Below are 26,101 nucleotides of genomic sequence, written 5' to 3'. Positions count from 1 at the left end.
CTCATTCCATTCCATTCCATTCTTCTTTCTCTGGACATTTACTCAACACCTAATTATGTACAAGGCACTAAAAGTTATAAAGACAACACATAAACCAAGCCATCATTTTCCTTTTGTTCAAAATACACTGGGAAAGCTAACCTGAAACTTAAAGAGCAGCAGACACAGGGGTTAACTCTAGCCTATTGTCATGGTTGGAATGGGCACCTTGCAAATGTCCCCAAACTATGACTTTGTTAGGATGTAAAAGAACATCTGAAACATAAGACCTAGTTAGAAAGCTTCCAGTCGCAGGAGGACATGTCCTTGAAGGATGTGGCCCCCCTTCTTTCCCTTTGCTTACCAGTAACCACAAGGTGACTGGCAGGTCAATGGGGCTAGCCAACCATGGACTGCAACCTCCAACACCCTAAGACAAAATAAACATCTCCTCTATTTCAAGTGTATAAACTCTAGGACTTTCCTATAGTAATGGAATGTTGACTCATATGCAAACACCCCTCAACTCCTCCATTTCCTTCCCTCAGGAGATTGCAAGCAATTGCATAGAGTGTCTCAGCGGATAAAATAAGGATATTCATAAAATGTAAAACCCTTGTTATTCCTCTCACACCCTTGAAGAAATGTGTATTCTTTTGTCTAGAGATGCACATTCATTTGCATCCCACTAAGAACTTACAGAAAAAGCAAGCCGTATTATTAAACATATCAGCGAAAGTGGCTTCAACATCCACAGAATGTCTACTTTGTATATTGATGTCTTGGCAAATCTAGCTTAGAAGTTGTGTTATAAGATCACATTTTAAAGTAAACTGGATTCATTATTCTAATTTAATATAATAGGGAATTTAGGTATATTGTGGTTTTGTTTTCTTTAGCTCAAAATTTTAAAAAGATTGTTCAGTAACAATCATAAAAGATTGATTTTTTTCCCCTGGAACTTGCATTGTCTAATAATTGTTGTGTCTTTCAAATCATGAGTTACATCAAGGACTTATATGCATATTTCAGGGGTAGCATGTTATGCTACAAAGAACATTATATTGCAAGTCCTAAGGTCTAGATTCTCATGGCAATATTGCTACTCATGAATCCTGTGCCTCCTTTCAGTTAAGTTTTCTTTCTTTTTTTTTTTTTTTTGATAGCTAGCATCAAATACCAACTCTAAATAGGATTTATCTTAGGAATGAGTCATTGGAAAGACATTGAAATATATCAGGAAATTGAAGAAAGATCTGGAAGTCTAAGATACATGACAAGAAAGCAAAAGAGTGTGGCTCCAGCATTAGGCCTCAGGAGAACAGGTACTCCTCCCCATGGCCCAGCATTAGGCCTCAGGAGAACAGGGACTCCTCCCCATGGCCCAGACGAACTTTAGAATGTCAGCGCCTTTATCTCTTCTGAATGTCATCCTTTTGACAGAGACCATATGCTTCCTCGTCACTGTGACCAAGATACTTGAAAAAAATACCTTAAAGAAAAAAATACTTATTTGACTCGTGGCTTCTGAGGGCTCCATTCATGGTTGGCTGGCTACACTACTTCGAGCCTGGAGCAAGCTGAAGATTATAGTGATATGAACTTTTTCACATTGTGGTATCCAGGAAACAAACAGTACAGGAGAGGAAGGGAGCAAGGACAAGATAGCCCCAAGGGCCCACCCCCCATGACCTACTTCCTCCTGCTACCATCCTACCTCCTAAACTTTCTAGAGCCGGTCCCCAGATAGTGCCACCAGCTTGGCACCAGACATTCAACACACAAACCTGTAGTGGGTTATTCTATATTCAAACCATAAGATAAGGAAAGACAGTCAGTTGTTTTCAGGCTCTAAATGAGGAGGAGTTCACCAGAGTAGCCCGGTCATGGCCACATTCATTCTCAGAAAAGAGGGCCAAGTCAACAGGTCTGGCGGCCAACTCTAAGAGACCTCAGTTAGCATCTTTAGACAAGCTTCTTAGTCCTCAGTTCCTTTTAAAATCCCAAGGTTCCTTCTAGGTGCTTCTCCTGTTTTGTCTTCACCATCTTCTCTATATATACATGCATGTGAGTACATGTCTGTGTCAGTGTGTGGACATCTATGTTCATGTGTATATGGAGGTCATAGGGCAGCTTCAGCTTCCTCAGGAGTTGTCCATCTAGGTTTTCTGTTTTTGAGACAGGGTCTCTCACTGACCTGGCTAGGCTGGCTGCCAGTAGGTCCCAGGGACTTACTGTTTATGCCTCCCCATTATTAGAGTTACAAACTCACACCACCGCACCTCCACTTAGCTCTTTATTTGGGGACAGAATTCGGGTCCTCATGCTTGCATGGCAAGTGCGTTACCAACTAAGCCATCATCATAGCTCATCTTCTAGCTTCTTGATCTTGTGCCTAATGGTTTCCAGTGCTTCTTGGCAGAAGTCATCAGAATCTTTGGGCAACTTTCAATATTTCCAAAAACACAACAGAAATAGTTGGTTGGAAATAAATTTGCTTAGTTATACGAAAACATCATGTTTTGATTTATAGCCCAGAATTGTTTCAACCCAGTGAAAAAGCAATGGTCAGAGACTGATCAAAAGCTCTGACTGGCAGTTGATTTTGATTAATAGATGGTAGAGACATAATCATTATTGACTCAATAGATGTTGATTGAAAAAATGCCTTATGAGATTCCTTAGAAGTAAAGAGCATTGGCATCCTTAAGCAGGATTATGAAAGGGAGATTAATTTACTTGTGGGAAGTTGTAATAAGTTCTCTTCACATAAACCTGGAGATATCTAATGAGAATTTCAGGAAATAAGGAATTTATGGCCGCCTCTACTGAGCCACTAAAATAACAAGTCCATACACATTGATGTCAATATTTGAAGTGAGTTAGAACCTTGGAAGGCCTTTGCTGCAAAAAAGCCTACGTTCCATTTCATGCCAGCAAAGCTGCCATCAATGCACTTGCTTTCATTTAAGGTACATAGAAGAACCTGAAGTCTGATAGGCTTCCACTCTCCTTTCTTATTGTATGGACATTAACAAAGAAAGCTGAAAAATGACACTCATAACTTCTGCAAAAGCAGTGAATACTCTTAACTACTGAACCATCTCTCCAGCCCCCATCATATGTTCTTATGTCTTAAATAGTCTGGGTAAACCTGGTTCTAGAAATTTCCTGTGCCATCTTGGTGATCAGGAGACCCAGATTCCAATGCACATGGAGCTAGTGTTGCTCCCTCTGTGATGAACACTCTGTCATGGGTCACCCACTTGCCCTCCCCACAAGACCTTCAATTTCATCTTCTGTGGACTAGGACCCTAAAGTTGAGGCTAAGTTTCCTTCTGGTTCTCATTTATTGCATTGAAAAACTAGCATGCATTGCCAGGGCTCTTCTGGTATACCAGGAACTAGGCTAGGTAATTATTAATATACAGTATGTCTTTAATCTCCAGCAACAAAAGTGATCATTTTCATCTGGTTTTCTAAGAGAGGAATCTGTTACAGTTTAAATATAAAATGACACCCCCCCATGACTTACCAAACACTTGGTCCCCAGCCAGTTAACATTATTTTGGAAGGTTGTGTAACTCTGGGGAAATAGCACCTAGTTGCAGATACGGGCCACTGCAGGGAGACCTTGAGGGTTATTGGCCCTGACTTTGGCTCTCCGCTCCCTGATCAGCTCCATGTGAGAAGCTACACCACAGGCTTCTATTACCACATACCAAACCACCCTAGCCACCATGTCATTGCCACCTACAATGGATAGTGCCCTCTGAACTGTAAGCTTAAAGAAAACCTTCTTCGGACTGAAGGACTAGCTCAGCCATTAAAGGCTAGGCTCACAACCAAAAATATAAGAAATCCTTCTTCCTTTAAGTTGTTTCTGTTGGGTATTTTGGTCCTGGTGATGAGAAAAGTAACTGGTGTCCTGAAGCAGAGAGAGGCCAAGTGAGGAGAGAACGGCCAGAGGCCTGTATTGTGAAAGGCTCTCCATGGCTGGGACACGCAGAGAGGGATGCTTCCCACAGTCCTGTCCTTCAGCTGCTTCTCTACAACCTGAGCAGGCATTTGCTTGTGCAGTTCTTTCCCCTGACATCATCCCTAATCACCTAAGTTACTTGCTTCTAAATTGCATGCAATTTGTCTTTGTGTTTCTAGGACTGGAGATGAGGCTACATAGCTTCCAGGTGCAGTCTCCTCTAGGACCCCCGAAGAGGAGGAAGGCAAACTTCTTTCATGGCTGTCCCCAGGAAGGCCTCTACAGGTTCTTCCCAGAAGGTAGGACAGGAAAGGACAGAAGTCTCAGACACCACAGAGGTAACTGCCTGACAGATGATGGGGCTGGGAGATAGAACCTAGAGACAAAGGTAAAGAAACGCACAAAACGGAAAAACATTGAGAGGCCCTTCTCCATGGACGTCTTGGGGTTTTACGTGTTTTACAGGCAAGATGCTGAGTGGCTGCTCCAGATCACCTTAAATGAATGTGTGTATAGCAAACAAATCAGGAAGATGATGAGGGGTCCCATATCAGAGTGGAGTGTGAGTGGCTGCCGCCCACTATAAAGGATTTGGGCTCCCCTACAATGGAATTCATTGTGTATATATTGATGGCACTGCTTGGGGGGAGGTTATTCAAGTGCCGCCTCGATGGAGGAAGTGTGTCATTGGAAGCCAGCTTTAAGAATAGATAGCCTCTTTCCATGTCCATCCACCCTTCTCCGTTTCATGCTTATGGTTAAAGATGGATTCCTCAGCTTCCTACTGCCATGCCTCCCCGCCAACACCATTATGAACTGTTCCTCTGGAACCACAGCCACAATAAAATCTTTCCGCCATAAGTTGCTTTTATTCGTGCTGTTTTATCAGGACAATAGAAAACATCTGATACAGGTGTCATCCGGCCATCTTCACTCCCCCATTCGGGAATCGAGCTATTGCATTTTGATCCAAGGATTGCATGTCTTCCACCAACGTGAAACAATATTAGGCTGTTAGTAAGTTTTAATTCAAGTAGTATTTTGTCCCTTCACAATTTTTGGCATTAATAGATCTGAGAACAGCTTCCATGAAAAAGAATCATACCCTCAGAGAGAGGTTGATAAATTTTATTTTTCCCTTCATAAGAATTTAAGAAAATTTTTCTTAAGCTGTTGGGAGAGATAGGGACCCAAGCTTTTAGAATATTAAATTTGCCAATGCTTGTTTGGCTTACCTAGCTCAAATTTGGAATAATTTAGCCCAGAAGAAACTCTAGCTGGCTTGGAACTCAATAAATAGACCAGGCTGACTCTCAGTTATAGTGTCTGCCTCTGTCTCCTGAAAGCTAAGATTAAAGGCATGTGCTGCCACAATGTGTGTCCCAGAAGATTTAAAGGATAATGTTGATGTCTGTCCACATGATACAGGTGTACACAAAGACAGACACGTAGCTCTTGTAAGACTGCAGTGGCCTAAAAAACAACTCTACACACACACAGTCCCCTGGCTTAGTTCTTGTCCCAAATGAAACTTCCACAATACTTTCTCCAATGCATTGTCTCAACCGAGTCAACCCTAGTGCAAAGTCCATACAACTCCTGTGACCCAGTGACACCCTAAAACAGGCATTTGTAGGAAGTAGGCCCTCCCTCTGAGCTATAGGCCTGACTCAAGAAGATTCTGGGGAATCCAAAACATCATCAAAGTGACCAGAAGCCTGATTGGCTCCTCACCACTTCCACAATCTGACCTAGCCATCTTTCATCTGTCTTATCACAATGTCCTCACAGGGATGGCTTGAGGAGCTCCTCAAGGGGATGGGCAGACCCAATGAATCACCATTTCCCATCTTTACTGTCACACGGCTCTCCCTCACCCCCTCTATAAAGCACCACAGTCCCCTTTGATTCTAATAAAACCCCAATACTCCAGAGAATTAGAAGACTCATCTTACAGGTAAAGACATTAAAGCTTAGGGAGGTTAGCGGTGATTCTTGAGCAAGCCTGCTGTCATGTGTCATTCCTAAAAATGGAATCCCAATATTCAAGTCCATCACAGGATGGTGTACCCCAAGGGAACATACATCCCATAGGAAGATGTCTCTGTGTTCTTTCTATTGGTTTGATAAAAACCATGACCAAAGACAACTTGGGGAAGGAAAGAGTTTATGTCCACTTACAGGTTATAGTTCATCATGCATGGAAGCCAGGGCAGGAACTGAAGCAGCAGCCATGGAGAGTGCTGCTTACTGGGTTGCGCTCTATGGCTTGCTCAGGTACCTTCCTGGTACAGCACAGAAACACCTTCCTAGGGGTGGCACCACCCACAGTGAGATTGATCCTCCTACATCAATCATTAATTAGGAAAATATCTCACAGAATTGCCTATGAGCCAACATGGTGGAATTATTTTCTCAATTGATCATCCCTCTACCCAGATGACTCCAGTTTGTATCCAGTAAACATAATAATTATAGGGTAGTGGTGGCACATGCCTGTAATGGGGCAGAGGCAGGTGGATCTCTGCGAGTTCAACGCCAGCCTAGTCTACAAAAATGAGTTCCAGGACGGCCAAGGCTACACAGAGAAACCCTGTCTCAAAAAGAAAACCAATAACAATAATAATAAACACAGGTGTGCTACCACAAGAAGCCATGCCCCCCACAGAAAGGCATGCCCCATAAAAAGGTATGCTCTACACAAAGGTATACCCAACAGAAAGGTATACTCCCACAAGAAAACGTACTCTACAGAAGGTAGCCATTAGCAATGTGTTCCCACTTTGATGAGAGACAAGAACCGAGCAACTTGTCCAAAGTCACATATCACACAAGCTACAACAAGTCTACTCTATGTGAGGTCTCTGGAATCTGTGCTTCTCAATGACTTCACCTTGCTAGAATGGGTGGCAATTGGTGTTTAGAGGAAAAATGACACTGAGAGGATGGACATGTAACTTTGCTGAGCAATAAGACCCCACAGTCTGTGCACCAGGACCAATGGAGGGCTCCAGGCAATAAGACCCCACAGTCTGTGCACCAGGACCAATGGAGGGCTCCGTCAGTTCTTGCTCTCTCACAGCCCAGGTCACATGTTACTGTGGTTAGGCCACAGTCTTTGGCATCAGATCAACTGTAGAGTGAGTCTCAACTCTGTGTTTCCTCTCTCTCAGACCTAGGATCAATGGCTAACCGTCTACCCCACCCTCCATGTCCTCCTCTGTAAAATGGGATGATGATATGGACCACCTTCTCCTGACATTATGAAACAGGCAGGTATGTATATAGATCACTCAGTAAGGAGAGGAGGGGAGTTGGTAGCTGGCAAGAGGCCCTGGGGAGAGGAGAGGGAAGGTGACTGACGATGAAGAGTCACCCTAAGAGACCTAAGCCTGATACCCAGAGCAGTCTTCTGAGGTCAGGAATGAACCTTCTGGGAAGGCCCTGCTCCTGACTTACCACCCCAAGCCAGCTCAGCTGCCAGGAAAGTCTTGGAGCTTTGGGAAACAGCATGAGTCAACACGGTCTGCCCACTGCCTTCACCTCTGGGATGTGTTACAGATTGCCATGGGGCCCAGCTCTGTCTGTCAAGCCACAGGGCTCCAAGCCTGCTCCAGCCTACATTATCACTATAAAGAGGTGTTTGCTGTTAGCAGAGGGTTGAGCCCTCAAGAGACATGAGACAGAGATGAGCCTACTGCTGGACACTGCTTGCCTGAGCTCAGGGGATTAGGACATTCAACCATGCCAAGGAAGCCTAGAGGAAAATGTTTACAGACATGGAAAATAGGGTCTTAACATCCTTTAAACCACTGCAGACATTTTATCGAAGGCACTATTGCTATGGCAGCAGGAGAGTAAGGATAGTGGGAAATACAGCAGCTAGATCCTTTTGTTTATAAAGGCTGGCTAGAAGTTAGCATAAACATGTTATCTGCCCATGTGATAAGCTCAATCTGTGTGCATTTGTGTGAGAGTATGTGTATGCATACATGTGCATATGGACACATGTGTCTATATGTGTACAAGCATGACTGCAGATGTAGAGGCCAGAGGTTGATGACAAGTGTTTTCCTTGATTGGTTTCTACCTTATATACTGAAACAGGGTCTCCCTCCCACTTGAACCCACAACTCCCTGTTTGGCTAGCCTTGCTAACAAGCTTTTACCAGGGATCCCATGTCTATACGTCCCAAGTACTGGGATAACTGTTAGGCTTCCATGCCTGCCTAGAACTCATATGGGTACTTGGACTTCTAACTCTGGCCCTCATACCTGCCTTATACAATGAGCTGTCTCCCCAACCTTGAACTCAATCTTTACGCAGGTTTCTCTGCCTGCTGGCTGACAAAACTGAGGAGTCCTGTAAAATCCGGCAGTTCTCAGGTTCTCAGTAAGATGTGGAGCCACTGGTTTCAAACATAAACTGTTGGTCCAAGAGAAACGCATCAATCAGAGATCAGTTCCATGAATAGCACCTTAAAAATCGTTTGTATCTCCTAGAAGAACAAAAGTAAGATTTATGCTATTCCAACACTCTTGATCCTGACCACACTCTCCCTAAACACACACACACACACACACACACACACACACACACACACACACACACCATATATTGGTAAAACTGACCCCACTCTCAGTATCCTTCCCCATCACTTTCTCTTGGTTGTTTCATTTGCTCCCATCAGGACCATGCTTCTCCTGTAGCACTCACTGTCTCTGAGCACCAGAACCTTCACCCCAGCCATTCATTACCTATCAATGCCCACACCTCAAATGCAAGGATCCTGGGTGCAAACCCAGCATTTTTCCTAACACAGGCCCTACCTCCTCTGCCAGCTCTCCTTCACGAATCTGGATGGTTGGGGTCTTGCTTTTGAAATCCCACATTGTTTCCTAAAAAGAAAGAGGAGGGGGAGGGAAAGGAAAGAAAAGGAGAGGGAGAAGCAGGGAGAGGGAGAGAGAGACAGAGACAGAGAGAGAGAGAGAGAGAGAGAGAGAGAGAGAGAGAGAGAGAGAGAAGTGAAGGATGATAAATCTCTGTCCAACCTACTTCTCTGGAAGGAGTCTTTAAAAGAATAACAACCCCTCTTTAAAGTGTTCAGTTCAGCCTCCAGAGTGCCATGGGTCATTAGAAGCAGAAGCATTCTGAAAGCCCTTTGGAAAGATTGGAGAGTATCTAGAAAAAGTCGCTTGCCTGCATAAATAGAAGGGGAAGGCTGCTGAACAGAAATCCTTCTGGCTCTTAAGTTTTATGCTTCTAGGATTCGTGGAATTCATGGACTGAGGGTAATTTGGCCTGAAGAACAAACTTCCTAACAGTCTAAGTTACAGACAGAAAAGATGAGATGAAGAGGAAAAAGGAGGGAGGGAAGGAAAAAAGCAAAGGGGTCCTTCTATATCATGAAAATTCACATTAGACACGTCTGAGATTCCCTAAACTGTAAAAAACCATAAAACAGAAAACCAAGAGAGAACGCAAGGCAGAGAGAACAAATAGCTTGACCACAGAAGCATCTAGGTACTAGGATGAGGTGGTCCTGATGAGAACATTACTGGTGGTAAGAGAGAAAAGTCACACACTCATGTTTTAGAGTCACTTCACAGTTTTAAACCCCAAAGGTCATGCCCAATTGGGACCCTGCCTCCTTCTAGGCAAACCCCTTCAGTTCCTCCCTGGGAAAGATCTAGAAAAAAAAAAAAAAAAAAAGGTGAGACACAGCTCCACTGAAGGAAAGTGCAGGCGTGGCTCTCCTTCCCATGCAGGACCTGGTAAACAGGAGTTCACTGGAAGGGAGCATTCTGTACCAATAAGACCCAGGTTCTCTGCAGAAGACCCAGGCACCCTGGGATGGCCAGTTTCCTGCATGGAAGGGGAGGCATGAGCCTTGGGGCTGACTGGAAAGGTTGGGGGCACCAAGAACAGTCTAGCAACAGAGTCCTTCCCATTCTGTCCCCACCTTCCTGCTCATTGTCCCCCTGCTAATGAAAATAAGCCTGCACAGCTTCTCCTGCCGCCCAAGAATCCGTTCAGAGCAATTTGAAGCCAATTGAATGAACAGGAATAAATGAGCAGATATTGCAGTTTATGGCTGGCTGCTCTGAGGCCCCAGGCAGTGATTAGAGGACCTCAGTCCTTTTTATGCCCACAGCAAGAAGACGGTAAAATCTGGCCCAGTTAAGAGCTTTAAACCGGAGGTGCGGTGGTGAGGAATAGAATGGGTAATTACAGTCTGTGTTAATACTGGGGCGGTGGCTTTGCCACCCGGATCTGAGAAATCATTAGGTGATTGAGTAAAAGATGGAACCAGTGGGTGACTGTGATTGCTTTGTTAGGTCCACGGATAGACAGAGATGAAGTGTCCTTGCAGGAAGAAAAGACGATTGCTACTTCTGGTCAACCTTGGCTACCACCAGCCTCTGTCCCAACACTTGTTCATTCTCCTTGAGCAGCAGGGAAAACGATTGTGGCACATACGTGTGCACATGAGCGCAGTTCCCTGGAATGGTCTTAGGCATTCTGCCCTTGGTTACTTTGCCTCCTCTACCCTTGAGAAGCAGATGATAATACCAGGGGTCTCAGAGATTTACATTCTATCCTCCCCAAAATGAAAACAAAGAGTGAATTTGTACTAATTCCTCCCTAATCTGTCACCAGCTCTTCCTTGGGGTCAAGGACACTAATTTCAAAGATGGCCATCCAGAATCCTGAGAACACCCATGACTTTGGAATAGGCCCAGGTGGGTTGTATTCAACTCATGGCCCACAGGCCACCTCTGATCAATGATAGCAATGTGGGCAACCCAACATAAACCATATGCTTGCTTAAAACATTATGAGGGTTTTTTTTTTAATTTTTGCCATTTTTCTGTCACTTGATTGTGTAGTTCTTACATGTGAACTCTACAGATGACATCATATCATAATAGCAACTCCAGCTCCCTAACTGGTATCCTCCACCCCAGGCTTCCTCTCCCCACCTATTTCCCCCAGCCCCCAGTTACTGGTTTGAACCCTTGTGAAGACCTGGTTGCTTATTGAGCAAAGTCTCTGTTTTCTGCTGTGGTGTTTTTGGCTGTGGCTTTCCTCTCAGCTGCCTGTCTGTACCACACCTTAGACCTGCATAATCCTGGGCCAACAGTGATTCTCCAAATGAGCCGGGTAGCTTTCCAGCACCAGGCTTTTCCTCCTGATGGTTATTGTATATCTTGTTTTCTTTTTCATTTTTGTTTTGTGTTTAAACTGGCTGTGTAGTTGAGAATGACCTTGAACTTCATGCTACCACTTCTCGAGTGCTGGGATTATAGGCATCTACCACTAACTCCATTTGAATGGCACTGGGGAGCAAAGCCAGAGCTTTGCCCACACTAGGCAGGCACTCTACCAGCTGAGCAACACTTCTAGCCCCATGTTCCACTCTTTATGGCTTGTCCTTGTCTTTGTCTTGCATGATGCAGCTCCCATCATGCCTTTGGGCTGGATTGGATACCATTTTTCTTTGTTCCCATAACACCCTGCATCTACTTTCAACACAGAGAGTAATGTGTTTGCTTATCTATCTCCATTATATGACATTTGTTTCCTAAGAGCAGGAAACCAGCCCTCACTCCTTTCTATAGCTGCAATGCAGCATCTGCAAAATAGTACAAACTGTGTGTGTGGGGGGGGAGTTAGAGAGAAAACACTATCTTTGATTTTATTCTCAGAACAGTGGAGGGGAGCAAAATGCCTAAGGATACAGGGTGTCCTGATAAAGATTGTGTCTCTTTTATTTGTATTGATCCCAAGGGCCTCCTTCAAAAATGTTTCTCTGAGGTTCAGATGCTCAGTCAAGGTTACCCATATCTGCTCAACATCTTCTTTAGTTCCCAATTCAAGACTGGAGACCGACCTCTCAAAGCAAGCTGTTGAACTGACTTAAAGAAAACTTTCACCCAGAGGAGATGCCTGTCACATGTGACCAGGGAAACCAAGGGGCTTTGGAGTGTCCCATCCACTGAGAAATTTCCAGAAAACATTAGGTCTCAGATCCCTGCTGCTGTGCAGCTGAGTGGCTTAAGGAAGACATCTAGGCTCTTTGAGCTTTAATTTCCCTCTGTGTGACTTGGCTCCTCACTCCTCTCAACTCACGCCTGCAATTAGGTTGTGGAGACCAAATACCTCCATGCATTTGGAAATAAAGCTCCTATGTAAATTTCAATGACAGTAAAACTTTGGTAGTGGGCATTCTCAGGTTTCAATACACTCTAGAACAGTGAGCTAATTTGGAGGTAGGTCTGTTCATCATAAGTGGTAAAGTGTGTTTAAAAGAAATTCATGCTGAAAGGTGCAATTCACTTGGTTTTTAACTCATGTCCTTTATGGTGCTGTAGAGTGGCAGAGACACATGTCATACAGTATGTGTACCTTCCAGAGTCCTGGGAGGCCACTTGGTCTGATGCGCTCCTCACACTGAGGTCACCATGGCCAGAGAGCGAAAGGTGTGCCATGAAAGGACCATGGCCAGCAAATGACAAGCTGGGCCAGCATCAGAGTCTTCGCTGTGCCCACTGGGGAAGGTTGGTATGGATGGGGCAGTGCCCACTGGGGAAGGTTGGTATGGATGGGGCACCAGAACCAAGGCCCTCCTACCTCGTGTGGCCACTGTTCTAAAGAAAGAAGGCAGTTTGGGAATAGTGGTTGTGAAGCTCTCTCAAGTTTCAAAGACTTAGAAATATATATGGCCCAGACTAATGAGTCTCTCCCTCTTCGTTTTGGGACCAGAACATTTTCCAGAGTTAAATAATGCAAGACAGAATATGGATGGCATCAGTGACTGAGAGCAGCAGGCTGGAGATGCGCACTGTGAATAAATTATAGCACTTGGGCAGACTGAGGTGCGGAAGGGAACAGGGAAGTGTAGAAGACAAATGAGCCTTTAATATGGGAAGGGGTGGAGGCTGGAGACAGGAAGACAAGGCTGAGCTGGGAATGAGCAGCTCACAGTCCAGGCCCCTCCCCCAAGCCCTGGTCCTACTTCAAACCAGGATATGATATCCAAAGGGTATCCCAGGGTTAAGTAGAGAGACCAGGTATACCTACGTGTTCAGTCTGTCACTGCCTGAACCATATATGAGTGAGTGTCTTCCACCTGCCTCACACTGGGAAATACAGCTGTAAGCCACATCCTAGTCCTCCTTCCCTGCTGTCTCATGTGGCCACACCTTCTGGAGGGAATCCATGTTCTGAGAAGCAGAAGTCCAACACACTGGATCAGCTCAGAGACTCTGCTTGTCGTTGTCTATTCACTCTAGTGATGACTGCCTAGTCACCCTAGTACTCAGTACTTAGTTACTCCAGTGCTCAGTACTTAGCGTTTAGGAATTGCTTGTGGTACATAGAAGGAAATTCTTCTAAATACAAAGAATGAATCTTCACTGAGGACTAAACTTTCACTTTGGGTGAGAAGTGGGAGCAGAGTACACAGAGACAGTAAGTTAGGTAGCACAATGTATCTGATCAAAGCTTAGGGCGCTCCAGTCGCCCTAGTGAAGATTCAGACTAGAAGACAAAAGCCTCATATTTCTACTACAGTGAATGTACAGGATGTAAAATTTATCAGCTTCCCCATTCTTAAGTTCGGTGATATTAAAGAGATTCACAGTGTGGACAACCAACATCACTGATCTTGAACTCTTTTCCTCCTGCATAGCTAAATCCCAGACACAGCTTCCCGTTTCTACCTCTCCAGCCTCTGAAACTGCTACTCTGCTTCTTGTCTCTGAATTTAAGCACTCTGGGTTGTTCTTGTAAGTAGGGTAATAAACTACTTATCCTCCATGTCTGGCTTACTTCACTCAAACTGTCCTTGGGCACATCCATATTGTGTTGTGTGTCAGAATCTCGTTCTTTGAGGGGCTGTATAATATTCCACTGTGTGGATATACCACGTTCAAGTAGCTTTCTTGCAGAAAAATGCACAGCAAGATTTTGAGAGGAGAAGAGTGAGGTACCGTTCCAGGTGACCTAGTGGATTCTGGCCTCTCTTTCCCCTGGGGAACTCAGCTTGGGACCTGGGCCCTGTCCCTGAACAATGGTCCTCTCATTAGTCATGAGGCTAATAACTCTCTCTGTCCTAGGTCCTTTATTATGGTTAACTATGGAGTCCACCAGCACTTTCTAAGAAGAAGGAGATCAATTAAGGGGTTTTGTCTTTATGGCTGACATTATCCTCTATGACTATCAGTGACCTAGACCTTTTCATAGTCAGAGGGTCAAGCCAGGGACACAGCAAGCAACAGAGTGATGACTCATAGTCCTCGGGTCCAGACAGGCCAGACTTGAGGGTCCTGGATAAAACATAAGGTAGCTGAGAATTTACAAAGAGGCCCAGGTAACCCCTGAGCCACTAGGGTGCCTCACTCTCTGCTTTGGCCTGTCCTGGTTCCATGGTCACAAAGCCCATGTTTTTTAGTAAAGAAGATTCTAAGAAGAGACCCAGCAGCCCCTGCTGCTTTCTGGTCCACTCTTTCTCCATGTCCTACTGTGAGCCAATTCCACCCAAGCCAGGAATGCCTGAGGCAAAGTGCAAAACCCAATAGACACTAGTTATTTTTGCAGTATCAAAACAACCCCCAGATCTTAGGAGATTGTGTAAACCATCACAGCATTTATCGAGTACCTATTGTGTGCTTGGCAATGGGGATAAGGACTAATATAAGACAGACCCATGTCCTATGCTCAGAGAACCTCAGATAGACATCAAGCTGGCCAGTGGCAAGCTGAGAGTCCATGAAGGAGGCACCTAACACATGTTGAGCAAAAACCAAAGGCTGCCTGCTAAAAGTGATTTTGAATTGCAGTCAGAAGGATGAGCAGGCATCAGCTATTAGAAGTAGGTGTTGGAGATGGCTCCTCTGTTAAAGGAGCTTCAGGGTCAGGTCTTGATACTCAAGCCTGCCCTGCCCATCACCACCACCTCCCAGGCATCAATGGAGAAGCCCTTTGTGGGAGATGCCAGGATTCTCACAGCTTCTACAAAACAAAGCATCCCCAAGGAAGGAAGTCCCTTTGCATAGCACTGCAGATGCTAGAAATGTCTTCTTTAGTTGCAGGTGAGAGCTGAGTCAGGTGATGAACAGGAAAGAGCAAAGAGCCCTGAATGCATGCAGACACCACTGAGATCCTGTCTTAGCCACTTGTCTGCTCTGAGAACATACCCAAGCTGTGTTGGCATCTCTGAGCCTTGTTTTGCTCGTCTTTGAAACTGAGAAACGACATCCACATTGAAACTACTGGGGAGATTAATGGAGAGAAAGAGAAGATAGTGCCAAGCCCCAAACTTGGCCATGTTTTCTTACCCACTATTCTTTCTTCCTCTGAAGTGTATGTAATGCTTGGAAGAAGACACAATCCCTTGTATTTCCAAAATGTCCCTAAATCTCATTATTCCTGGTTCTCCAGACCATGCCTCACATCACATGATTTTGAGTTCTTATAACCTACTTGCAGATCAAAGGATAACTCTGCCACAAAAAAAAGAGTTTCACGAGGGCATGGTTGATGTGTGTCATTCACTGCTATATCCCGCACCCAGCACAATGCCCAGCACATAGTGAGCAATCAGTATACACTTGGGTGAAAGACGGTGGTCTGGGCGCGACGCCTCTGTGAATGTAGCCTATGGTGTTCCTCATTTTAAAAAAGGCTGCCATTCTCTGGGCTCACATCCATCTAATTGACAACAAGAGCCCCAGGACTCTTTCATACACCGGCTGCTATTGTGTGGAGAAGCCCACATCTAGTCTTCACTCAGTTTTTAAACCGAAGGCAGGACTTTGATTTATACCACTCACATTTTATCTTGTTAGTTTCAGCCCATTGTTCTGGCCTGCCCAGACCTTTTTGAATGCTCATTCTGTCATCCAGCATATTAGCTGTCCCATCTACCTCTGCTTCATCTATCAATTTGCTAAGCACCCCTCTTATGTCTTCATGTATCAGGATAAAATGTCAAAGAAGACAGACATGCCATGTGGTTCTTTAGGGGAACAGGCAAGCTTTTATGACCTAGCACTAGGGACTTTCTAGTTGACATCTGCTCATTAATCAACACATCTTGGGGATGATTTGCAACCAGTAAGGAAGCCATCATTCAGTCTGTGGCATTCCATTTTGCCCACAACAGTATTATAAGAATCGCTGTTAAATAATCGTCTGAAATGAAACTTTTGCAGACTAGTAACTATCATATATGGGGAGGCTTCCAAAGGCCAAGACTCTGATACACTGAGGCCCATCGGCCTGGTAGAGAAACTTAAGTGAGGAACAAACCAGACTGCTAGAGTTGAGCTCCTGACTTCCCCCTGCTGGCTGGGCAACTTTAAGCCATGATTTGTCAATGTGGACCATTTGCTACAACAAATTACTTCAAAGGCTAACTGACTTACTGTCATGAGGGTGTATTTCTTATGTATGTACAGCCCAATTCCATGGAGCTGGTCTTCCACAGGACAGTTGGGGAACCAAGGCTCCTAACACTTAGTGGCTTCTTCTCCGAGACCTCCTCTGGGTCTACTTCTCTACTCAAACAAACCACAAAGAGACTGGGCAGTCCCAAGACAGGGGCAGTTCTGATATGTCACTGTGCCCACATTCTCATGGTCAGACCTCATCACGTGACCAAGCTCAGTGCACAGAAGGCTGGGTGTGAGGCACATGGAGGAATGGACACATTTCCTTCTGGTTGTGGTAACACAGCTTGTCTCACTTTTACATCTATATTCCTGCCAAATATCATATCATATCATATCATATTATATTATGTTATATTCCTGCCATATAATGTCCATATTAGAGAGGAGAGAGAGAGAGCAATTTGCTTTAAGGAGCAAACTTACACGATTGTAAGGCCTGTAGGTTGCATACCTGAGTAAAGCTGGAAATTCCAGAAGGAGTTCATGCTTCAGATTTGAGTTCAGTGGCAGTTTAGAGAATCCCCTCCTGTTGGGGTCCTTCAGTTGATGGGGTTCAGCTAGCCCTCATTGTCAATCACAGTGGTGAGTAAGCTGCTTTATACCATGCCTTCTGATTTGTCCATCAAGTCATTTAAAAGCACCAGCACAGCAAAACCTAGACTGATGTTTGACCAAGCATGTGAAATACTGTAGCCCTGGCAAAGCTGGCATGGAGAATTAACCCTCACAGTACCTTTGTGTGAACTAAATGAACTATGCCAGAGAACTACATGACCCTCCCTTTTAGACCTGACACAGAAACAGACTCTTAATAAGGATTTGTAACTACCATCGCCCCACTTGACAAATGAAGAGATTAGGACTCAAACAAATAGAGCAAATTGCCCAAAACCACCTCTGCTAGAGACTCTGATGCCAGTTTCTCTCCTCATACACACATCCCACAGCTCCTGGGGGCCAATTAGCAATTAGGAATCGCTGCCTGTGGGCAGTGTTGGGAAGTGGAGAAGCTTTGGGTACAAGCTAGTCAGATGGCAGGCTCTACACACTCCCTGTGAGAACATCACATGTGCTCGGAAATTCTTGCCAGTGAAATACAGGTGCATCTAGGGTGAGTTGGTCTCACTCACTAGCTGGAGGAGCACCCAGGACAATGGCTTTTGTCCCTGTGATCCTGTGTGGTTCCATATTCACAGGCATCAGCCTAGTTACTGTGAGGAGTCCTGAAAATTCTCAGCAACAAGCCTGGGCTTGCTCATAAAGGTTCATCCTGCCACATTCAGGAGAGAGAGCACACTTCAAATACTGGTCAAGCATTGACTGAGCAGAAGACAGCAAAGTGAGCCTGTGACCTCAGACATCCATGGGAACTAGGCTTCCCCAAGTCCTAGGAATGCAGGAGTCATCATGCCAGAAATGGTACTACTTACGGATGGTGTTCAACCATCCCTACTAGTGAGTAACAGAAATCTCATCTTCCACAAGCTGATAAGAAGCCTGGAGAGCCTGTGACAGGAAGTCCAATGTACCGGCTGGTTTTGTGTTTACTTAACACAAGCTAGCATCATTAGAGAGGAAGGAGCCTCACTAAGAAAATGCCTTTGTAAGATTCATCTGTAAGTCATTTTCTTAATTAGTAGTCAATGGGGGAAGGCCCAGACCATTATGGGTGGTGCCATCCCTGGACTGGTAATCTTGGGTTCTATAAGGCAGGCTGAGCAAGCCATGAAAAGAACAAGCCAGTTAGCAACACTCCTCCATAGCCACTGCGTCAGCTCTGCCTCCAGGTACCTGCCCTACTTGAGTTCCTGTTCTGACTTCCTTTGGTGATGAACAGCAATGTGGAAGTGTAAGCCAAATAAACCCTTTGGTCATGGTGTTTCATTGCAACAATAGAAACCCTGACTAAGACACCCAAGAACACACGGCTTCCTGCTGTCTGCTGCTCTGCGCAGACTCTGTGCTACCTCTGAGCCCTTGCCCAAGCTAAGCTATTTGTGCCATCTCAAGATGCTTTCCCCAGATGAGCAGAGCACTGGTGGGAAAACAGAGTTCCAGATATGGCCACAGTGCTACCAGTAACAAGGAAGTCCCTGACCTCTCTTGAGCCCCGGTGTCTGCAGCGTGGGTCTACAAAGCCATGCACCTCCCCCACTTACCGATGTGGCTTTGAAAAGCCTGATGTATCATCTAGTGAACAGTGCCATCCTTGGCTCTCCTCCTCTCAGGAAGGAGACTCAAGGCAGCCCCATCCAGCAGGCCTCTCACTCCCCATTCCAGCTGGCACAGACCTTGGCAGTGACAACCACAAACACCACTTCCTCAGTGCTGTCTGCCTGTGGCCATGGCAGCCCAGGCTGGGAATGTTGATCCCATCTGGCTGCAGCCTGATCACCAAGCACTTCAGCCAAACGAAGGGAATGTGAACATGTGAACAAAAAGGCTTCAGCACACTACACGGGCAAAAATCAGTAGCTCTCCCAAAACATGCCCCCACACAGGTGTCACCTTATATGACAAAAGGAATTGACTGACACTGTTAAAGTCAAGGCCACTGAAATAGAGAATGACCTTGATTGTCCAGGAAGATCCATCCTCACCATCAAATGCCTTAATAGTAAAAAACCCTTTCCTAGCTATGTTTTGGGAGAGAGGCTGCCGTAGAAAAGGAAAAGAAAACAGGAAGCCATGTTAACTTTGAAAATGGAGGCGGGGCCAAGAGCCAAGGACCGTGAACCCTAGAAGCTGGAAAAAAACAAAGAAGCCACCCTCCTTGGAGGCCCCAGAGGGAAATGCAGCCTTATCCACATGCTGTTCACAATGTGGCAGGACTCGTGAGGCCCCTCACTTTAAAACTATATGCTAATAACTTGTTGTTTTGAACCAGGAGTAGCCAAAGGAAACTAGCATGCATGTCAAGAAGATGTAATCCAGAATAAAGCTGGAGAATAAAAGAAAATAAGAAACTCCAGACTAAACCCTAGACCTGCTGTTCCATCCTCCTCCTGTCTGCAGTTACCGTCACGGGCCTGGAGACTTGCAAAGGGACAGTGGGAGTAGGTCATGATGAATGTCAGACTCTGTGCTTTGTGTGTGTGAAATGCCAGTACCTTTCCGGTATCCATGCCCATTCTGAGAATGGAGAACAATCCTCTTTACCTGCACTGCATCTTTCCTTCCTGCTGGTACCCACGGAGGGTCATCGATCACAGGCCCTATCCTGGGTGCTTCCACCTCTCCTCAGCAAGCGCCAACAGCCATCCATTCTCAGCTCCTCGTCATCTCTTTAGAGAGATGAACACCATCGTTAGGGGCCTTTCATTATCAGCGGCTTGCACGCAGCTGATGTTGATTTGATAGAATCCAATTTAGCATCCTTCTCTGGGCTCTGCTCCATAGCCATTTGGGTTTAGCGTGTACAGGCAGTCTGATGCTGTCTTGATGGCCTTTTAAGCGGCTGAGGAAATTGCTGGCATGGCAATTTGGTGGCAGGCAGCTCCTGGTGGGTGGGGCTGGAGAATAGGGGAAGGGACAAGAGACCAAGGGGACCCTTCAGCCCATGTTGGAAAAGGTGGCTATGTGACTTGGGGGCGTCATACAACAAAGTAGACAGAGACCAGATAAATCCTACAATGGGTCTTAGAATGTTTGGGCCAGCTAGACCAGAATGACTCCTTCTGTTGGGCCCAGTACTGACCAACCCCAAAATCAGAGCACCATTCACAAAATACTTTCCAGCATAGTTTATATCACCATTCATAAAACACTTCCCCAGCATGGTTTCTAGAGGGCAGTGATGTGCTGATAATTGTTAACTCCCTATTCTCCAAATACCCAATTTGGGGTATTCACCCATGCACCTGGTGTAAATACACTGCCAGTTCTAAGCCACCAATGAGATTTCAGCTGAATGCATTATCAAGGCAAATGGCCAGGATGGGTTTGGTGGGTTAGTGCAAGCTTCACCTCACTGGTTCTGTAGGAAATGATTCTGACTTTGAGCCCCTTTTATAACTTCTTACAAACGAAGCCTAAGAGATGTTCTAGTCTAGTCACAATTCAATGACTCAGGCCTTTGGCCCAACCATGGGCTGCAGATGCCAGCGATACTAAGCCTCCTTCTCATGGATGGACCCACTTGCCTTCAGCCTAGAGGAGTCCAGGCTGGGCTGCTGTGAGAATGTGCAGATTGGGAGCTCCACCCCTTCCCCCATCACCCCTACCCCATGCTAGCATGCAAGCCTTCTCCTGGGAAGCAAGAGAGGTGTAAGGTGATGGGGTGAGACCAGGGCCAGCTGTTCCTGGGAGGTGGGAAGCAGGGAGGCAGTGCACTTGAGTGCAACTTGGTTTTAGTTCAGGAGGCTGAATGGTTGTGTTCTCTCTCTCTCTCTCTCTCTCTCTCTCTCTCTCTCTCTCTCTCTCTCTCTCTCTCTCTCTCCCTTCCTCTGTATGTCTAGTCAGAGATCTCAGACAATCACTGCCTTGAAAACCTCCCCTCCTGGCATCTGTGTCACAGCCTCTCTCTCTCTCTGTCTAACTGCCTCTTCTTGAGGGTAGAGGCCAGCGATATTGCAGGGCCTGGGTCACACCCCCGCACCACATCTGGTTTCAAGCCCAGCTGCAGGAAAAAGTGCTACACCACCAGTGCCCTGCTTTGGGAACAGAGGCTAGCTCATCTCCTTGTGCCCCAGCACCTCCCAGTCTTTGTGGGTCTCAGCTGCAGGCAAATGGTAACCAAAAGCACAGGGGAGGTTGTGTCCCAAGAGGAAGGTCTCCTCCACATCCAGACAGATCTTCCCAGTCTGCCCAAGGAGCCCCAAGAAGCCAGAGACCCCATGACCTGACTCTCTGACCTATCTGCTCACCTCCTGGGCTACCTGTCTGCCTTTGCTCCCTGACTCAGGCTCTGCCTGCGGGCATAAATGTAAACATTCTAGGTGTGTCACTATTAGCCCCATCTTACAGATGTGAACACTGAGGCTGTGTGTCTGCCTGACTTGGGATAACAGGTCCAGGAGGGCTACCCACAATCACAGTGGCTCTTGAGCATACCCAATCTGCCCATGTTCACTGAGGTTGCTGGCACCCCTGCCCCCTCCTCCCAACCTGTCTGAGAGCTGGAATGTCATCTGACTCAAAACGAAACAAAACAAAAAACAAAAAACACTGTGGCTACAAAGAGAACCATGTGAGAACTGAGCGTCTTTCTCTCTTTCTTCTCTCTCATATTGTTTCCTTTGGAAAGAGTCACACCTAAGGTTTCACCTCATTTTTTCATTTGTTTTGTTTGTTTCTCAAGACAGGGTTTCCCTGTGTAACCCTGGCTGCCCTGGAACTCACTGTCTCTGCCTCCCAAATGCTGAGATTAAAGGCATGTGCCTCCACCATCCAGCTATTTTTGTTTTGTACACACACACACACACACACACACACACACACACACACACACACACTGCATAGAGAGAGAGATACACCATCACCAGTTGGGCATCCACAATCCAAAAGCCTCCAACTCCAAACTTCTCTGAGTGCTGACATGACACTCAGAATGTCCAAGTCTTTAGATCATTTGGGATTTGGGATTAGAGAACTCTCCAGTAACAAAGGGTCCACATGCATCATTTAATGAACTTGGGGACATGTTATAAGAAGTGTGCCTTGCCAGGCGGTGGTGGCGCACACCTTTAATCCCAGCACTTAGGAGGCAGGGGCAGGCGGTTTGAGACTAGCCTGGTCTACAAGAGCCAGTTCCAGGACAGCCTCCAAAGCCACAGAGAAATCCTGTCTCAAACTGCCCCCCCAAAAAGTATGCCTTTTGATAATTTCAGTGTTGTTGAGTGTCACATAGTGTCCTTATACAATGAAAGACAGCTATGACATCACTAGCTGATCTTTCAATTCCACTCTAATCTCTGAGACTACCTTTCTATTGGTGGGCCAAAACATCAAACAGCACATGGCTGTGTTCCAAAGCCAAAATCAGAAGCACTTTGAATAAAGGAGACTACTCTTATGTGAATATACGCGTGCATAAAGAATGTGGTGTGTGTGTGTGTGTGTGTGTGTGTGTGTGTGTGTGTGTGTGGTGTGTGTGTGTGTGTGTGTGTGTGTGTGTGTGTGTGTGTGTGTGTGTGTGTGTGTGTGTGGTGTGTGTGGTGTGTGTGGTGTGTGTGTGTGTGGTGTGTGTGTGTGTGTGTGCGTGCGCGCGCGCACGTTAGTTTAAAGTTGGCAAGAAAGTCACCAAAACATTAGCAGTAGCAGTTCCTGGATGGTGGTAGATAATATTTTTATTTTGGGTGCTGTTTCTGTCTTCTCTGGTCTTTCTCATGAGGAGATATTGTGATGTAAGATGCAAATGTGTTGTTTTCTTTTTAATAAGGAGCCATCAAACCTCTCAGAGGGACTCATCACTGACCAAAATGCCAAATGCCCTGTTAGTCAGCAGGGTTCTCAGCAGGGCTAGACCAGCTCAGCTGATGGCTGCCCACTCTACCATCCCCCAGGAAATCCAGACAGTGGAGATGAAGGGCAGAGAGCAGACCGAACAGGCCAAAGGGAGAGAGAGGATGACGTACAAGCCAGACACATGCATGGGTGATGGGAGAAGAGAGCTAGGGGCCCTGCCACATTTGGTGTGTACAGGCTAGTGTAGTCATAGAGACTGGGGGATGAAAAGGCTTCAGGTTTGAATGACAGCTCTGGAAGGACTGGCCAAGAGTTCAGCCATCACCGAACTACAGCACATACTCCTGGAGACATTCACTGTCCATCTGACTTCAGGAGGGAGAAAAAGCACATTCATCCCAAGTTAACCAGGTCCCTGTTCTTTTATCCTATACACACAGATTGAGCATTCCCACATTAACCATGGCCATCGACCCCATGGCTTCCAGAACCTTGTTGGTCTGTCTTACCGGGATTCCTTCCCTCCCCTCCCCTCTCACTGTCCAAACTGCTAGCAAATCCAACCCACATCCTACCTCAGACAGAAAAGTTGCTGTTGTCTGGGTGAACAAAAGTCAGAACATCTGAGTTTCTGTTGCTACCTTTCCAGCTACCCACCCCCAAGACCTTTGGGCAGTCAGCGATTTACTTTGTCATTTAATTTCCCCAAAGGAGGAAGAGTTTATTCCAAAAGAAAATCAAGACAAGAGGCACAAACCACCTATTATGTATGTACACCTATCAATTCTACCAAGATTGCATATTTTTCCTTGGGATAAGGAGCTGGGACAAATGGAGCAGGTAAATTATCCCTGTCCCCAGCTCCTCCCACCACATATCAGGCAGGGTCAGGCAGGCAGGTCCATGGGGCACTGAGGCTAAGGCAGTGGGGGGCTGGGAGGATGCTGGGGCTGGGTGTGGCTCTTCCTACTTATCTTCAATGGCTTCTCCCTGGGGGCCTTCTGGTCTTAATGGAGGCTGCATTAGCTGAGCTAGTGATTCAATTAGTTCTAAATGCTCCTGGCCTGAGAAGGAGGGATGGGAAGGTGGGGATTTGAAGACTCCTATTTGCCGGAAAGGGTTTCCCAAGACAATGGAGATGCAATTTGAATTCCCAAGCCCCCCACTCCTTTTTCCATTCAGGAGCCCCTGGGTCATCAAGCCAAATGAGATCATGCTTGTGAAAGCACTTTGTAAAGTATTTTCATTACTCATCTCCTCACAGGAGGAGGGCCCCTGGCCTTCTCTGGCCACCCTTTGGTGCAGAGATGAGGGGCTTCCCCTGGGGCAGAAGGACCATGGTGTTTTGGGCAGTGAAAGCCCAAACCCCAACTTTGAGGAATCTTGAACCAATGTAAATGATACGTTGCCCTCTGCATGACTGGGAGGGGGAGGGCTCTCATTTCACACAGAGGCCTCACTTTGAGGACAAGGACCACATGTGAGGTCTCAGCTCCTAGGAAGCACTGCTTGAGAGCTAAACAAGCAGGGTCAGATAGAGGAATGTGAGCCAGAAAGGAGAGCCAAAGAGGTCAACTGCCAGAGTTAAGGCTGCCAAAGTTGGAGGGAAGAGAGTGTGCTTTTCCTAAGTGCTGGAAATACTCTGGGAGCTGCCAAATTTGGGGGTGGGGGCATTTTACACCTTTGATCCCACCTCCTGCTGTGTGCAATGAGGAGCTTACACAGTGGCCCCAAGTCCAAGTTTGGCTACAAATTAAAACTACCTGAGAAATCCTAAAAACCGTAATACTTCATACACACAGATTCTGATTTCATCGATTTAGTCAGACAGCCTAGAAATGAGGGGTGTTCGTAGCAAATGAGTTCTCAAAATAAAAAGATCCTGTGTATGGAAGACTGCTCAGTGGTAAATGCTTGCTGTGCGAGCATGAGGACCTGAGTTCAGATCCTCACCACATAAAGAGCTGGCATGTAACTCCAGAACTGGGGTGGGGACAGGCAGAATGGATCTTTCTGCACTACCAGTCAGGCCACCCGGTCTCATCTAAAGGTGAGCTCCAGGTTCACTGAGACACCTCACCTCAAAAATAAGCTAGAGACATCTCAGGTAGTTTTAAGAACAGTAGTTTTGAGGCAGTTACCCGAAGTTGACCTTTAGCTTCCATGTATGCATCCATGGGCAAATACATCTGCCCCCCCCCCTCTCTCTCTCTCTCTCTCTCTCTCTCTCACACACACACACACACACACACACACACACACACATCTAATTCATAGTGTTTGCCAATTCTCATGGTGTAAACCCACTATGGCACTTTTCAAGCAATGACTATTCTAACGACCCACATCCACCTCCTGGTATTCGAACTTAACCGTCTTCTCTCAGACGTTAATTAATTACCTAGGGTAGAGATGGTCACATCTGTAGGCTACTTGAAGAAGATGCATTTACATGGGACCCGGCTGTCTCAAGTCCCTAGAGTAAGGGTGAGAAAGAAGGGAAGGTTGTGGTCATGACTCTCAGATACCTCCCTGGCCCCCTTTGCTTTCTGCCTCCACAGAGGTCATCATCCCCTCCCATTCTCCTGCCAAAGACACTTGCAAGTGGTTTGTGGGGGAGAAAAGAGCAATGAAGGAAAGTGCTAGTGACTGCCAGGAGCTGTCAAGACTCCTTCTGGGAAACCACCTCTTAGTTGTTCATCTCCTTTGTTATCCATCGGAAAACCTGTTCAGTACTGAAAGCCGTCAGCCAGATACCCAAGAGGTCACAGTTAGCACATTATCCACTTTCTCTGACACTAAGATTATGCCCCTCCCCCCGTGAAGGCTCTCAAGACCCACTCTGGAGCTACGGAGGTGAAGGAGGGGCCCATGGGAAGACGGAAGACAGCTGGCTGCTAACAGTGATAGGCTCTTGGGTGTTCCACTTAAGGCCAAATCTGTCTAGATACTCTTTCTTCCAAAGGCGTGTGTTCGTACACAGTTAAAAATTCTGCCCTGGGATAACCACTCAGAGAATGTGAAGTTTTAAGGGGAAAATCTGTCCTAAAAGAAAGAGAGTCAGGGCTAACTGAAGAAGCAAGGTTTGGTGGTTAGAATCGAACAGATCAACATAGGCATTCCCGTGTACAGCTTCCAGTTGAGAGAGCTGGCGGAATTCGAGTATATTGCATAGATTCATTTTTGTTTTTACGCTCCATGCATTTCTAGAACAGTGTATAAATGTGACTGCAATCCAGGGAAGCAAAGGCCAGTGCAGGCTCAAACAGGGAGTGTCCA

At 46.1% G+C, this 26,101-nt stretch overlaps 1 protein-coding gene across 6 annotated transcripts in view; it reads right to left on the bottom strand.

Annotated features, from left to right (window-relative positions):
• The window catches only part of Plxna4 (plexin A4), a 568,362-nt gene that overhangs the window by 531,205 nt on the left and 11,056 nt on the right, over positions 1–26,101 (bottom strand). For 2 of the 6 annotated variants that reach the window (XM_035451557.1, XM_035451558.1), the window contains exon 3: positions 25,224–25,298. The exons of the other annotated variants lie outside the window; for them this stretch is intronic. The gene's annotated coding sequence lies outside the window, so the exon portion shown is untranslated. The remainder of the gene's footprint in view (positions 1–25,223; positions 25,299–26,101) is intronic. 6 annotated transcript variants of the gene reach the window in all.

This window comes from Cricetulus griseus (genome assembly GCF_003668045.3).
Source record: "Cricetulus griseus strain 17A/GY chromosome 1 unlocalized genomic scaffold, alternate assembly CriGri-PICRH-1.0 chr1_0, whole genome shotgun sequence".
In the NCBI taxonomy this organism is placed as follows: Eukaryota; Metazoa; Chordata; class Mammalia; order Rodentia; family Cricetidae; genus Cricetulus; species Cricetulus griseus.
This window is presented reverse-complemented; position numbering and strand designations above follow the sequence as displayed.